At 43.9% G+C, this 16464-nt stretch overlaps 1 protein-coding gene across 3 annotated transcripts in view; it reads left to right on the top strand.

The window, feature by feature from the left end:
• Window positions 1-5023: 5023 nt before the first annotated feature.
• LOC106578699 (phosphatidate phosphatase LPIN2) overlaps window positions 5024-16464 on the top strand; it is a 47520-nt gene continuing 36079 nt past the window's right edge. For 2 of the 3 annotated variants that reach the window (XM_014157809.3, XM_014157807.3), the window contains exon 1: window positions 5024-5154. The gene's annotated coding sequence lies outside the window, so the exon portion shown is untranslated. The remainder of the gene's footprint in view (window positions 5155-16464) is intronic. The other variant, XM_082965675.1, reaches the window with a different exon arrangement.

The following is a 16464-nucleotide window of genomic DNA, read 5'->3' as shown; positions in this document are numbered from 1 at the left end:
CCAAGGAGCTATTGAAATGAGAACATTTAAAAATGTATGTAAAAACGTGTGAGATGAAATTGGACAAACTAAAGGGTGTGCAATATAGAAGGCTAGTCAGTGGACATTCTGAACCTTGTTTGAAGTCAGTAGGTCACATGACCAAGGAGCTATTGAAATGTAAAATTTCGAAAAATTCATGTAAAATCATGTGAGATGAAAATGGACAAACTAAAGGGTGTGCAATGTGTAGGCCCACTGATTGTACATTCTGAACCTTATTTGAGTCCAGTAGGTCACACGACCAAGAAGCTATTGAAAGTCTGAAGATACATTTTTTTATTTAAAAACGTGTGAGATGAAAATTGACAAATTAAAGGGTGTGCAATATAGAAGGGTAGTGAGTGAACAGTCTGAACCTTGTTTGAGGTCAGTAGGTCACATGACCAAGGAGCTATTGAAATTGGAAACCTTGAAAAACATTGAAAATGAATGTAAAATTGCGTTAGATGAAAATGGACAAACTAAAGGGTGTGCAATGTGTAGGCCCACTGAGTGTACATTCTGAACCATGTTTGAAGTCAGTAGGTCACATGACCAAGGAGCTATTGAAATTCAAATGTAAAAAAAGTTTGTACTTTGTTTACACTCTATAACTAATTAAACTAGGAATACAAAATGCTGCTCACATTTCTACATGTTTATTAGCTTTGCAAAGCGAATTAAGGTCCAAATCGTGAAAATAAGACCTGTGCAATGTTGTGCGCAACTTTCCAACATCATGACACTTATTTGGAGTCTGTGGCTCCAGTGGTTTGAAAGCACGAATATCCGTTGAATATCCAATCTGAAACTATTTTTACCACGGTGGGGTAACGTTACGGCTGGTCAGCTGTCTGGCAGAACAGTAAAGTTAGATAGTGTTAACGCTGTAAGCCTAGTTTATTCTAACGTTAGTCAACTTGGTTAACGTTACGTGAGTCAACTGAGTTAGGTAAGCTAACGATAGCTAACGTTACCTTGTACTAAAACGTTAACTTACTTAACGTTAGCTAGCTAACTCCAGGCATTCAGTTGGTTAATAATCGAACATCAACACTAATTACATAATTAAAAGCTAATGTTACATGTTATCAGATATAAAAAATTACCAAGTGACCAGTTAGTAAAGAGCGTCTTGTATGCACTCAAGTGGTCGCGCGTATCAGTATTCCGCAAACAAGTTGACAGAACTGTGCGTTTCTATGGCAATGGGAGTACAAGCAAAAGTTCATTTTGAAACCTAGTGACAACGTTTATAAACGTTGGCCAAGAGTTCCCTTTCGTACGTGTCAAACAGTACCAAATCCCTACCTATTGGCTACGTTGGAATAAGTTTCAAATACATTTATTTTTAAACGTTTATTTTGAAACCTACGTTTATAAACGTTGGCCAAGAGTTCCTTCTCGTATGTGTCAAACAGTACCAAATCCCAACCTATTGGATACATTGGAATAGGTTTGAAATACATTTATTTTTAAACGTTTGTTTAGGAATGTTGAGAGGATATTTTTACAACGCTTGTTTTTGCAACACCAATATATAACCTTTCCCATCTTAAGTTCAATGTTGATTTAGGTTCCAGGAACGTGTTGTGCTACTTGGGTAAACGTGGACTCATTGGAAATGTGTAGTTCAAAGCCAGTGGTGGCTGCTGAGGGGAGAACAGCTCATAATAATGTCTGAAAAGACTCAAATAGAAAGGCATCAAACAAATGGAAACCATGTTTTGGATGTATTTGATACCATTCAACAATTCCTCTCCAGCCATTACCGCGAGCCCGTTCTCCCCAATTAAGGTGCAACCAGCCTCCTGTGGTTCCGACTGTGCTCTTTAAGAGGTGATTATATTAAAACCAAATAGTTATACGATTTATTTAACAATCCCTTGAAAACGGCATGTAGTTGTCAATGGTTTTAGTGGAGCTGGGGTCTTCTTGCCCCCCAGCAGCCAAATCAAACTTTGTGTTTGAAACAACTGACTGCTCTGAAAGCACAGAACACAGAGAGGGAGTGTAAGGCGGTGGACACCATGCTGAACCAGCTAGCCCCCCTGGTGCGCCGTCACCAGCGTCGGAGGCGTCTGAGACAGGTGTGTTCTGAGGAGTGGCTGTGGAGGTGTCACCTCAACCTTAGCATCGCCAGGGCTCACCTGGGACTACTGAGAAGGAGCCTGGAGAACCACCAGGGCCTTGGGGCCCTACAACACAGCTACAGCCAGCTGCCTCCGTTGTTGTTCTCCCTGGCCCACTCTGGTACTCTGGTGAGGTGGAGGAACATGCATCAGCACATCGGAGTCCCTGACCTGATTCCCCCGCCCCCCAAAGCCACGCCCCAGCCCTGCCTCAGAGCCATCCTCCACAAGGCCAAGGAGAGCGGACAGGCTGCCACCACCACCAGTGGAGAGGACTTCAACACGACAGAGAGCAGTGAGCAGGACAGTGAGCAGGACTCTCCCCGTACCCAGCCGGCTGTGGACTCGGACTATAGTGAGCCCTCAGTGATGACCACCTCCCCGACCAGACGCACCGCCACTCAGCTGCTAGAGTCACTCAACAAGGCTGCCCTGCACCTCCGCAGAGCCATGGTACTTGCCCATCGTGGGGGCCACTGGACAACGTTGCAGTGTGTGTGTCGGACACTATGGGACCAGGGCTGTACCATCACTCTACTAGTAGACAGGGGTGCATCCATGGAGCCCCCCATCCCTTTAACATTGGACCAGCTCTACACTGTCCTCACCCCTTTGTTTGAGCTGGCTACAGACCTCGTCATGAACATGATGGAGACGATGCAGCTCTGGCAGGTGTTTGAATTGGAGGATGAGGAGATGGAGGCCAGCATGCATTTCTCCGCCCCTCTGGATGACGGTACCCTGGTGGACCTGAGATGGATCAGGAGCCTCATCCTTCACACCCTTGAGCTGCTCTACCTCGAGGCTCGCTGGGAGACTCTGGCTCACCTCGCCCTGCTCTTCAACTCACACACACGAGAGCGCTACACCCACATGATCACTCCTATCCTGGTCCACGCTCAGAGGAGACTGCTAGAGAGGATCAGCTACTTCGGAGGACCTCCGGTCCCTCAGCCACACTTCATCAAAACGCAGAACCTCACTGGAGAGAAGATCACCAATAAGAACTATGCAGGGAGACAGCTGCTGAATTGCTGGACTCCCCCTGCTGTGCCTGCCCCCAGACGAGGGTGCAACACTCCCACCAACCCAAACGCTGAGCTCCTTGAACTCTCTGAGGTGCGCCGGGCCATGTGTGTGGTGTGTGTTCCTCTGGATGTGGAGGATACACTGTGTTGTTTCAGGGAGGCCCTGGAGAAGGGCCATCACACTCTGCAGAACTTCCAACACAGCCGCACACTGCTACTACTGCTGCTGGCACACACACAGCCCTTGTTTGAGGTTCCATTCTGTAAGGAGAACAGTAGCAAGGCTCAGGGTCATGGCAGGGTGGACTTTAACGTGACGGTGTGCACTGCCCCGGCCATCGGCCCTCCAGACCTGACCACTGAGGACTACAGCACCCTGAGTTCTATCTACGGCTGCCCTCTGTCCCCCAACCAGATACACACCGTCATCAACTCCTATAGCAACTCCATACGTAAGAGACATTTCCCATATAACACTTAAAAAAAAATGTTTTACACATTTTCCTGATATCCAATTGGTAGTTTACGACCTTGTCTCATCGCTGCAACTCCCCAACGGGCTCGAAGGTCGAGATATGCGTCCTCCGAAACATGACCCACCACTCCGCGCTGCTTCTTAACACACTGCTCGCTTAACCCATAAGTCAGCCGTACAAATGTGTCGGAGGAAACACTGTTCAATTGACGACCGGAGTCAGCTTGCAGGCGCCCGACCCGCCACGAGTTGCTAGAGCGCGATGAGCCAAGGAAGCCCCCCGGCCAAACCCTCCCCTAACCCGGATGTAGAGCATGGTGTTTGCAACGCCAGGGTTGTGGGTTCGATTCCCACGGGGGGCCAGCACAGAAAAAAATGTATGAAATTGTATGAAATGTATGCATTCACTACTGTAAGTCGCTCTGGATAAGAGCGTCTGCTAAATGACTAAAATGTAAAATGTAATGTGTTTGCACCGTTTTGTGAAGCTTTATTGATAAATACACAGCCAGAGTAAGGGTGTGTTCTTAAACTCACCTTGGCAATCTACTCCGATTTCAGAGCACTCTGGTTGAGAGTGCCAGAGCGGAGAATAATTGAAGAATTTATGAATGCCCAAACTCAGTTTGTTATGACGTGTATAAGTACACATTAGCTAAATGTTTTTATTAAATTGTTGCCAGTAACACAGTTAAAGGCACGAACCCTCTTGGTAACATGAACACACTAACAAGCTCTGCTAGGGCGAGATAAATGTTCAGAGGTGTTTTCTCAATTGTGTCTGGAAGTAGCTAGCAAGCTAGCCAACTTTAGCCAGTTAGCTTGGCTGCTTGACTGCCGTTATGAAGTCAGAACGCACGGATCAACCCTACTCCTCGGCCAGAGCGTCCAGTGTGCGCTCCTAGTGCGAAATACACGGAATTTACGAACGGACAATCTAACAATGCTCCTAATTTACACACGCCCAGAGCGCACTCTGCCACTCCAGAGTGAATCTGTGTGGAACATGATATTGGTCAAAAACAGATTTGGAAGAGGAAGCGAGACATCCCACTCCCTCGTTTTTCTGATTCATATACAGTCAATGAACTAACACATTCGGCAAATACTGGTTGAATCAACGTTGTTTCCACGTCACCAACTTGGAATAGACGTTGAATTTACGTATGTGCCCAGTGTCAAACAGACCAGACCAATGACTGTATTTGACGGACCAGACCCAGCTGTAATACATTGTTGCCTATGGGAGAGCCACCCCGTTAAGCAGACCGGAACTGACAGTTTTTTAAATGTTAAACGGACTGAGTGGGACATCTTTATTTATCCATCATCTTTGACTATAATATTGTATCACGTGGAAGAGCGGTTTACCTGGTCACATGGTCAGATCATAGTGCCGCGAGACGATTCAATGTCGAGCTGAAGTGAACTGCGATTATTGAGGAGATACTACCGTGACAAATAGGGATACCGGCTGGCAAATGACTGTCTGCAAACGGTAAGTATACAAGTACTACTCTCGCCGGTGAAGTTGATAAGCTCCAGTTTTCTGAGAAACAGCAGGTTTTTCATAGAGTCTTTGGTGTGAAGCTCATGTTTGACTGGGCTATGTAGGGCAACACAGTATCGGCTTTAGGCTACTGTATGAAGCTATAAGGAAATCCTTCTTTTTTTGTTTAGGACTTCTGACGACCAGCTTCTGTTACCTTTCGCTCCTGTAGTTCTAAATTGTTGGCTAATTTAATATACATACATATGTTTAAGCATATGTGTAGGTTATGGTAGGCTTGTCTCTGTAGTTTGTCTGTCCTGACGCATAAAGTGTAAAGAGTGGTCATAGATAATAACCTCATTTCAGAAAATGTGAATATAACCACAGCTAAATATCACACAATCGTACTCAGAGTAGGGAGGGCAAAGGGTGCTGCTGCACAGTCACTATGGAAACTATTTCTAGAGCTCCCGTTTCAATTGTGAATACGAGCATTTTTAGTCTCTCAAAATGGTTAAACTAGCGATCAATATGTGATTGTTCCAACAATCTGTGGATTTGCTTAATTTACTATAACCCTAGATTAAAATATTGAATCATTTAAACATGTTTTGGGGGTTACCTGACCAAATAGAAATTAGAATGGTATATGTCATTCTCATTGAAAGCATGTCTAAGAAGCGTTATATGTGTAATATGTGCTCTTTTTCTATGCTTCCAGTAGTTCTTGTCATTTTTACTTTCGGTTATTGAAAATATATTTCACAGAGGTTTCGATGGTACAGTGATTCTCTACACTTGTAGAATCATCAACTACTTACACAAACTCATGTTTTGACCTCCTCGAATTGGGGGGTTACACATCCTTTTGACCTCAGATTGTTGATGTTAATAAACAACTTTATAGCCAATGACACAAGATCAATTGCTTAAAACAGTTTAATATCTTTGGTTTTGTACTGTTGATTTTGTCATACTGCGCTGGAGGTTGTAGGACTTTGAACTCTTGCTCTCATTTTCGAACTCCAATGGCATGGAGAAGTCAGGGCTGGCTCTCTATAAGTCACTTGCCTCACACCGATACATGGATTTGAGAGTCAATTAACAGCCAACCCTTGTTAGTGTTAATATACTATGTCGGGTCGTGATTCGTTTTAAGTTAAATAACAAAGCAACTGTTTTGTTTCTTCCCCGTTTCTGCAGCCTCCTAGAATCTAGACCACTGTCTTTACTTGATTCTCTTCTACCCACAGTATGTGGAGCAGAGCGAGGAGCGGAGCGTGCCCAATTTGACTGGAGCACGGAGCGAGATTCCCAAAGGCTGGAGCATCATTAGCCTTCTTGCCCACTCCAATTTCGCTCCAGTAGTGGTCACTTCACAAGCTCAGGGCATGCCCGGCCCAGCATGCATTTGTAGTCTACTTGTATAGTTTTTGCTGCTGTAACCGGTGTGAAATGGCTAGGTAGTTAGCGGGGTGCGCACTAATAGCGTTTCAATCGGTGACGTCACTCGCTCTGAGACCTTGAAGTAGTTGTTTCCCTTGCTCTGCAATGGCCGCGGTTTTTGTGGAGCGATAAGTAACGATGCTTTGTGGGAGATTGTTGTCGATGTGTGCAGAGGGTCCCTGGTTCGAGCCCAGGTAGGGGCGAGGAGAGGGACGGAAGCTATACTGCTACACTGCTATAGCCCCTTTCTTTAGCTACTGCCATGGAGTTTGCAAAATATTTTCATAAAGAAACTGATAAAACACACAGGTTCAAATTCAAGGTGACTTACAAAGATGAGGACCAAGAGTAAGAGAGGGAGTGCGGTGATGTAGTGTCCACAACTAAACAATCATTGTGCGATCTGAAAAGACACGTATCCTGAAAGCATGATGGTGTACTTACTACATGCACATGCTAAAAGAAAGGAACGAGGTGGGTAGATAACTTCACCGGATATCGGTGCATCCCTAATCAATATGAGTGATTTAACAAAATAGTGTTGCGTTTACCTTTCCACATTGGTGACCCTCTTGAAGCAAAATGCAACAATCCAAAATGTAGCTGGCTGTCTAATACAAGTTGTCCTCTTGATACAATGCAAGTTGAAACTAACACCCAATTTATTGGCAGTTTTAGAATAAAAAAATTGAACTTTCAACATTAATTTCCAATCGTATTCAAGTAAAATACCCCCCTTACCTCACTCTTAATGATCTTGAAGAACCAATCATGCACGCCAGTCAGAGACACACAGGTCGAGTGGCTTATGAGGGAGCCCCTCCCCCTCATACTAAAGAGCCACATTCTCTCATCGCTTTCTCGCAGAAGAGTTATACTCTAGCTCTTCTCAGCACTTGATCTCTTTTCCAGTGCTGCAAGGTTACGCCGCCAAGCACAGTTTATTCAGCTCTCTTCTTTTGTGTTGGGAACGTTTTTGCTTCTGGTAAAAATTTGGTTTGCCGCTTTTTCTTCTCTATGTCACCTGTGGTAGCTCGCGTCACATGGCTAGCTGCTGAGACTTGGTTATCCTACCGACTAGTTTTTCTACCTGGATGGGAAGAATTACTAGCTTGCGCTCAGGTTTAGTTCAACCCACTACTGTGGCTTGTTGACTAGACCGATCATCCTAGCTTCACTTTTATTGGTTGAGAGCCACGCTTGTGTTCGCTGCATGACCAACATAGTGCTTGCTTCCTTTAGTTTGTGCCAACTAGCTAGGCTACTAGCTCACGAGGTGAACGCTAGCTACGTTCACATTAAGTATTAGCTTCTCCAGTTAGCACATTGCTAACTAGCTAGGCTACTAGCCCAAGTGGCGAATGCTAGTTACATTTATGTTTGTTCTCAGATTAGCTGTTTTTTGGAGCCATGGAGCCTGTTAGCTCAACCCAAGGGTTACAGAGCAAGCCCTTGGCCCCTGGTCCAGCACCTGCACATCTCTGTCCAAGCAGAGGCACCATATCAGGCAAGGACACGCACCTCCTGTGTGTCATTTGCCTGGGTCTTGAAGACTTTGAAGCAGTGTTCGACGACTTTGCTGCTAACATCCTCCGTCGAAGAGGGACTGGTACGACGGGAGGAAACTCCCCTCATGCACCGTTGAAGGCAAGCAACTACTCCAAGCTTGCGTGGCAGAAGCCAAACACAATTGGGACAAATGCTTGACCGGCAAGGTCCAAACCAGACTTTTTGCCAGCATGAATATCAAGGATATGGAGGAGCAAATCACCGGTGGTCGAGCCGTCAATGGCCAAGCACCTCAACCCCAGTACCCTGTCACTAACAGGCACTTCTCTCCCTGGTAAGACGGAACGAGGCCCCGCATCCATCTACCAAAAGGTCTACGCGTCTGCCATACGTTCTGGTTGGGCGTTGAACGTTACATCCCTACTTCTGGCTTACCAAGCCAATTAGCTAGATATGCATAATCTCCTAGCTTTCGGCAGGCCTAACCCAGACCTTCGGAATGATATCTGTGTGGTCACAGAACTCAACCACCGTGCCTCCAGGGGTATCGGCACCATTCAAGGCTGTGCCATGCAGGCTGTCTGCGCCATTTGGCAGAAGTGAGAACTTATAAAAAAGGAGGCTGTGGCAGGGAGAGGGCAATTCGGTGGCACCAGGGCTTCCTAAGGGTAACTCCCAGTGACGAAGCAGGAATCGACATTACAGTTTGGATCCCCAAATAAGGGCCCCCTGTTGCAGAGAGGTGCAGCCCACAGTTCACCCCGTGTTCTGGGCTGCCACCTCTAGGGTAGAGCAAAGACAATGGGGGAGAGGCACATCTATGCTCCTGGAGCCCTTCCCTTTGTGCAGTGATCCATTCTCATACTTTTGCTCTCAAGGAAGACTGAGGGAATCCACTCTACCCCAAGTGCTCTCCTTGCCACAGCTCTCCACCCGGCTCTAGTTGAATCAGCCGGGGCAGGAGGACTAAGGGCTCTATTCAATCTGCATCGTAGAAGTTCCGCATTACGGCAATGTTCCCGTTTTAGCGGAGACTGCATTCACGGTAAACACTGCTTATGTCGGCTCAATCAGAAATTACCTGTACATTTGTTTTGCGGATTCTTTACAGCTTTACAGATTGAATAGAGCCCCAATTGTCAGTCGCCCCCAAACACTGTTCCAGTGTGTCATCACTGCCCTTTTCAATAAAAAGTGTCTGCTGTATCCAGGCGTCATGCCAAGTACAAAGCAAAAATACAATAGAAAGGATACTCGCTCCATCGCCTTTGGCACCACTGGTGAGCAAGAGTCTACCAACCTGTAGGCTACTCGCCACCAAAGCAGGGAACTGACGTACGTTCGCAGTCCAGCCCTAGGTCTCGTCCACGGTTACGAAGGGGTACAGACTGCAGTTTGCTCTGGGACCACCCGTTTTCAACAAAATGTTAAAATCAGTGGTGACGTGACTCTGCATGCATACTAGAGCAGGAAATCTCCTCTCTTTTATGGGACTATCAGGGCAATACCAGCGGCAGAGAGCCATTTCGGCTTCTATTCCTGGTGATTCCTGGTTCCCAAAAAGGGGGAGGAGACCTACGAGTCCTCAACAGCTATCTGAAGAAGTTCACATTCTCTATGCTTATGTTCAACGTGCTGTCTCGCTCTATTCATTGAGGCAACTGGTTCACCTCAGTCGACCTTAAGGATGGTTATTTTCAGACACAGTTGAAGTCAGAAGTTTACATACACTTAGGTTGGAGTCATTAAAACTAGTTTTTCAACCACTCCACAAATTTCTTGTTAACAAACTATAGTTTTGCAAGTCAGTTAGGACATCTACTTTGTCCATGACACAAGTTATTTTTCCAACAATTATTTACAGACAGATTATTTCACGTATAACTCACTATCACAATTCCAGTGGGTCAGAAGTTTACATACTAAGTTGACTGTGCCTTTAAACAGCTTGGAAAATTCCAGAAAATGATGTCTTGGCTTTAGAAGCTTCTGATAGGCTAATTGACATCATTTGAGTCAATTGAAGGTGTACCTGTGGATGTATTTCAAGGCCTACTTTCAAACTCAGTGCCTCTTTGCTTGATATCATGGGAAAATCAAAAGAAATCAGCCAAGACCTCAGAAAACAATTGTAGACCACAAGTCTGGTTCATCCTTGGGAGCAGTTTCCAAACGCCTGTAGGTACCACGTTTGTACAGAAACAGTAGTATGCAAGTATAAACACCATGGGACCACACAGCCGTCATACCGCTCAGGAAGGAGACGTGTTCTGTTTCCTAGAGATGAACGTACTTTGGTGCGAAAAGTGCAAATCAATCCCAGAACAACAGCAAAGGACCTTGTGAAGATGCTGGAGGAAACTGGGCAAAAGTATCTATATCCACAGTAAAACGAGTCCTATATTGATGTAACCTGAAAGGCCGCTCAGCAAGGAAGAAGCCACTGCTCCAAAATTGCCATAAAAAAGCCAGACTACCGTTTGCAACTGCACATGGGGACAAAGATTGTACTTTTTGGAGAAATGTCCTCTGGTCTGATGAAACAAAAATAGAACTGTTTGGCCATAATGACCATCGTTATGTTTGGAGGAAAAAGGGTGAGGCTTGCAAGCCGAAGAACACCATCACAACCATGAAGCACGGGGGGTGGCAGCATCATGTTGTGGGGGTGCTTCACAAAATAGATGACATCATGAGGGAGGAAAATTACGTGGATATGTTGAAGCAACATCTCAAGACATCAGTCAGGAAGTTAAAGCTTGGTCGCAAATGGGTCTTCCAAATGAACAATGACCCCAAGCATACTTCCAAAGTTGTGGCAAAATGGCTTAACCTGTTATGGCTAGGGGGCAGTATTTTCACGGCTGGATAAAAAACGTACCCGATTTAATCTGGTTACCACTCCTACCCAGTAACTAGAATATGCATATACTTATTACATATGGATAGAAAACACCCTAAAGTTTCTAAAACTGTTTGAATGGTGTCTGTGTATAACAGAACTCATTTGGCAGGCAAAAACCTGACAAGGTTTCAGGCAGGAAGTGGCCTGTCTGACAAGGTGTGGTTCTTCTTGTCTCTGTTTATTGAAGAGTGAGGATCTTAGCTGTCCCGTGACACTTCCTACAGCTGCCATAGGGTCTCAGAAGGCGGTAAAAAGCTGAATCGTGGCTTTGCAGGCTCTGGCTGAAAAAAAAGTAGCGCGTTTGGGTAGTGGCTGGTTACAGTACTGTGAGACTCAGGCTCGTGCCCGCGTCGACCGAAAGCTTTGTTTACTTTCCTCTGTTTAGCTAAAAGGAGATTCCCGGTCGGAATATTATCGCTTTTTTACGAGAAAAATGGCATAAAAATTGATTTTAAACAGCGGTTGACATGCTTCGAAGTACGGTAATGGAATATTTAGATTTTTTTTGTCACGAATTGCGCCATGCGCACGACCCTGATTTACCATTTCAGATAGTGTCTGGGACGCACGAACAAAACGCCGCTATTCGGATATAACGATGGATTATTTTGGACCAAACCAACATTTGTTATTGAAGTAGCAGTCCTGGGAGTGCATTCTGACGAAGACAACAAAAGGTAATCAAACTTTTATAATAGTAAACCTGATATTGGTGAGTGCTAAACTTGCCGGGTGTCTAAATAGCTAGCCCGTGATGCCTGGGCTATGTACTTAGAATATTGCAAAATGTGCTTTCACCAAAAAGCTATTTTAAAATCGGACATATCGAGTGCATAGAGGAGTTCTGTATCTATAATTCTTAAAATAATTGTTATGCTTTTTGTGAACGTTTATCGTGAGTAATTTAGTAAATTCTTAGTGAATTCGCCGGAAGTTTGCGGGGGGTATGCTAGTTCTGAACGTCACATGCTAATGTAAAAAGCTGGTTTTTGATATAAATATGAACTTGATTGAACAAAACATGCATGTATTGTATAACATAATGTCCTAGGGTTGTCATCTGATGAAGATCATCAAAGGTTAGTGCTGCATTTAGCTGTCTTCTGGGTTTTTGTGACATTATATGCTAGCTTGAAAAATGGGTGTCTGATTATTTCTGGCTTGGTACTCTGCTGACATAATCTAATGTTTTGCTTTTGTTGTAAAGCCTTTTTGAAATCGGACAGTGTGGTTAGATAAAGGAGAGTCTTATCTTTAAAATGCTGTGAAATAGTCATTTGTTTGAAAAATTGAAGTTTTTGTATTTTTGAGGAATTTGTAATTCGCGCCACGCCTATCATTGGATATTGGAGCAGGTGTTCCGTTAGCGGAACGTCTAGATGTAAGAGGTTGTTTAAGGACAACAAAGTCAAGGTATTGGAGTGGCCATCACAAAGCACTGACCTCAATCCCATAGAACATTTGTGGGCAGAATTTAAAAAGCGTGTGCGAGCAAGGAGGCCTACACACCTGACTCAGTTACACCAGCTCTGTCAGGAGAAATGGGCCAAAATGTACCCACATTTTTTTGGGAAGATTGTGTAAGGCTTCCCAAAAAGTTTTACCCAAGTTAAACAATTTAAAAGCAATGCTACCAAATACTAATTGAGTATGTAAACTTCTGGCCCACTGGGAATGTGATGAAAGAAATAAAAGCTCACAGTCGCTTTACTGGTCTCCCTTACATCTGCAAAGCGAGTGAGTGAACTACATGCACTGTCAGTTCACCATTCGTGCCTACAGTTTGCCCAGGGCTTTTCCAAAGTTGGGCATAAAGGCGGGGTTGGGCAACAAGCTAAGGTCAGCGGCAATTACAATTGTGTTGCATTGGAGATTATGGCATTCCACCTGCTGCCTTTCCCTTCTACGGAAGAGGAGCGACTCCACCATTTGTGTCTAGTACATTTGCCTATACTATTAAGGGGTTACAGGGCCTGAGGGCTCACTCCACCAGAATTATAGCTACCTCTTGGGCACTTTTAAGGGCATCTTCTTAAAGGAGGTTTGTGATGTGGCTTGTTAGGCCACTTTTGCCACATTTGCCACTTGACCGGTCTTTCTCCGACAGATGTGTATGATTAGTTATTTGAGTTACTTAAGCCTTGTTCACACTGCAGGCCTTAATTCTCAAATCAGTTCTGTTTTGCAAGTTTGTTTTGGACTCTTGACTGTCCAATCAGCAAGTTACAAGTGACCAAATCGGATTTGTGTGTTCAGACTGGTCATTTGCGGGTGTGTGCATTGGTGTACAGTGTAGGCTGATTATTGGTGGTGGTAGCATAGTGGTTAGAGCGTTGGGCCAGTAACCAAAAGGTTGCTGGATCGAATACCCAGCTGACAAGCTAAAAATCTGTCTTTCTGCCCCTGAGCAAGGCAGTTAACCCACTGGTTCCCCGGGCTGTCGATTATGGCAGCCCCTCGCACATATCTGATTGAGAGGTATCTGATGCGTTTTTCTGGATTTTTTTTGTTTGTTATTCTGTTGCTCACTGTTCAAGTAAACCTACCATTAAAATTATAGACTGATCCTTTCTTTGTCAGTGGGCAAACGTACAAAATCAGCAGGGGATCAAATACTTTTTTCCCTCACTTTAACAAGCTAGTTGCTACCACATGTTCTTGTCAAACTGTCAACAGAGTAGCTAGCAAGCAACAAGATATGCTGAATAACAGTCTAAAAACCACGAGGGCAAATAAATCAGATTTGACCGTTCAGACACAAGTCACATGGCCAGGAATCGGATTTGTATCAGACTTCAAACCACCTACGAAAGTGGTTTTAAATGTGGCTTGAAATATCCGGTTCCATGTGCTTTTTGGCTATTCAAGAAAAATAACCGATTAGAATCGGATAAGCAAATAGATATGATTTGAGTCACTTCAAACTGCCAATGTGAACACTGCTTTAGAGATTCTGTGAGATATCTCACTCGTAATATCATAAAACTGGGGTTACGCAAGTAACCTTAAGATTTCCACAGTCTCATTTTTATTAATGAATAGTATACCCTGTGAATTGATAAGATCATGTCATAAATACTAAGGACATTTCATACTTGTTTGTTTGATGTTATTGTTTGCATTAGATACTTTGTAAACAAATTTATATGGCTTCAAATCAAAGTAATGTTGCTCTCATGAATGTCATTCCTTGAGCATTACAGATGCAGTATGATATACATTGAGTGTAGAAAACATTAGGAACACCTGAGCTGTGTTCAAATACCCATACTAACATACTGTATACTACATACTTAATGAGTGTATATTCTACATAATATTAGTTCATTTTAGTATACTGTAAACTCACTGTATCCTTTCAGTTGATCGTACTAGCTCTTCGCCTGTCTACTGGAAGTTGATGCTGTTGCTATGGAACCTCTTGCTAGCTTGTTAGCATAACAAATTACTAGCTTAACTTCGGGTGTGTTCGTAAATTCAATGTGGAGTGCGCTCTGGGTGTTTGTAAATTCAGGGCGTTATCAAATTGTCTGTTCGTAAATTGAGTGTTTCGCTCTCGGCGCGTTCAGCGCGCACACTGGACGCTCTGGCCGAGGAGTAGGGTTGATCCGAGCGTTCTGACCTCACAACAGCAGTCAAGCACCCAAGCTAACTTGCTAGCTACTTCCAGACACAAATGAGAGAACACCTCACTCTGACCATTTTACTTGCCTTAGCAGAGCTGGTTAGGCAGCTTTCATGCTATCCAGAGCATTGGTAACTGTAAATATGCAGCTGGCAATAATTTAATTATGCTTTTTTTGCCAACGTTTAGTGAAACCGGCCATATTCAATGGGTGTTGAGTGTTCGTAAATTCATCAGTTATTCTGTGCTCTGGCACGGTCAGACGAGAGTGCTCTGAAATCGGAGTAGATAGCCAGAGTGAATTTACGAACACACCCAAACTACTATACCACTTAACTAAGCTGTGAATATTCAAGTCAATAAATGTTGGGTAGGTAGTTAGCATAAAGTAAATATACTCGCAAGTTTGATGTATTTGTATCCAATTAACGTTACAGTAGGTAGCTAAAATACCCAGTACATACTGCTGTAATGATATGCTATGCTGTTTGTAAGGATAGCGTAGCTAACAAACTGTCAGCCAACATAACGTGTAACGCAACTTATTTGAGAAGTCATTACTTTATTACATTACTCAACATTTTAATAATGTTGAGTTAAAGCAACGAATTTGTATCCGCTCTCGTCGGACTTCGGCTACATATTTTCCGCCCTTTTCTTCAAATTTGAAAACTCTGTGAAGCCACGCCCATTTTCTGAAGAATTGCATTATGTGCCCTAAAAGCACGGAAATAGTGTGCATTACTTGTATACTTCATGTTTTGGCAAATATAGTACGATATCCGGGAACTTTTGGCATACTAACTGTATCCATACTATGACTAATAAACGTGGTTAGTATGAGTATTCGAACACACCTCTGCTCTTTCCATGACAGACTGACCATGTGAATCCAGATGAAAGCTATGAGCCCTTATTGATGTCACCTGTTAAATCCACTTTAATCAGTGTAGATGAAGGGGAGGAGACAGGTTAAAGACGACTTGAGACAATTGAGACATGGATTGTGTATGGTTGCCATTCAGAGGGTGAATGGGCAAGACAAAATATTTAAGTGCCTTTTGAACGGGGTATGGTAGTAGTTTGAGTGTGTAAAGAACTGCCATGCTGCAGTTTCCCATGTGTATGAAGAATGGTCCACCACCCAAAGGACATCCAGCCAACTTGACACAACTGTGGGAAGCATTGGAGTCAACATGGGCCAACATCCATGGCCCGACAAATAGAGGCTGTTTTGAGGGCAAAAGGGGGTGCAACTCAATTTTAGATGGGTGTTCCTAATGTGTTGTACAATCGGTAAAGTGCATTTTCCATTTGAAAATGAAAAGTCATGGGATGCATTTGCTCTATAGTCTATTGTTTACATTATTGTTGGTGGCCCACTCTTTGATGTTGTAAGCATCTTACAGAATGTTGGCTTTAGCTATTACCAACACGTGATAGTGTGTTTTGCCATTCAATTGGCAGAACTGAACACACAATCTTTGTGAAGCACATTGCTGGGCACTTGGACTTGGAGCAGTAGAAGAATGTGCCAGCAGTAGACAGGGAAAGACCGGTTTTGTACTGTAAGCTTGTAAAAAAGATTACCGCCACCCAAGATTCTCTCTAATCATCCTAGTGGTCAGAGAGTCTAGGATGATAAAAGATAATCGTATTTATGTGTTAGTTGAATACACCATCAAGCACCAATAGGATACTCTGGAAGGAGCTTATTGTTGTTGACAGCAACATACCTCAGAATATTCTGATCCACAAAATAGGATACAGTCCCATGGGTGCAATACCTCCACATGCAAGTGACACATTTAAAATGTTTGTACCATGTTTT

The sequence above is a fragment of the Salmo salar genome, chromosome 19 (genome assembly GCF_965601325.2).
Source record: "Salmo salar chromosome 19, fSalSal1, whole genome shotgun sequence".
Lineage (NCBI taxonomy): Eukaryota > Metazoa > Chordata > Actinopteri > Salmoniformes > Salmonidae > Salmo > Salmo salar.
The sequence above is the reverse complement of the archived record's forward strand: the minus strand, read 5'-3'. Positions and strand labels throughout refer to the sequence as shown.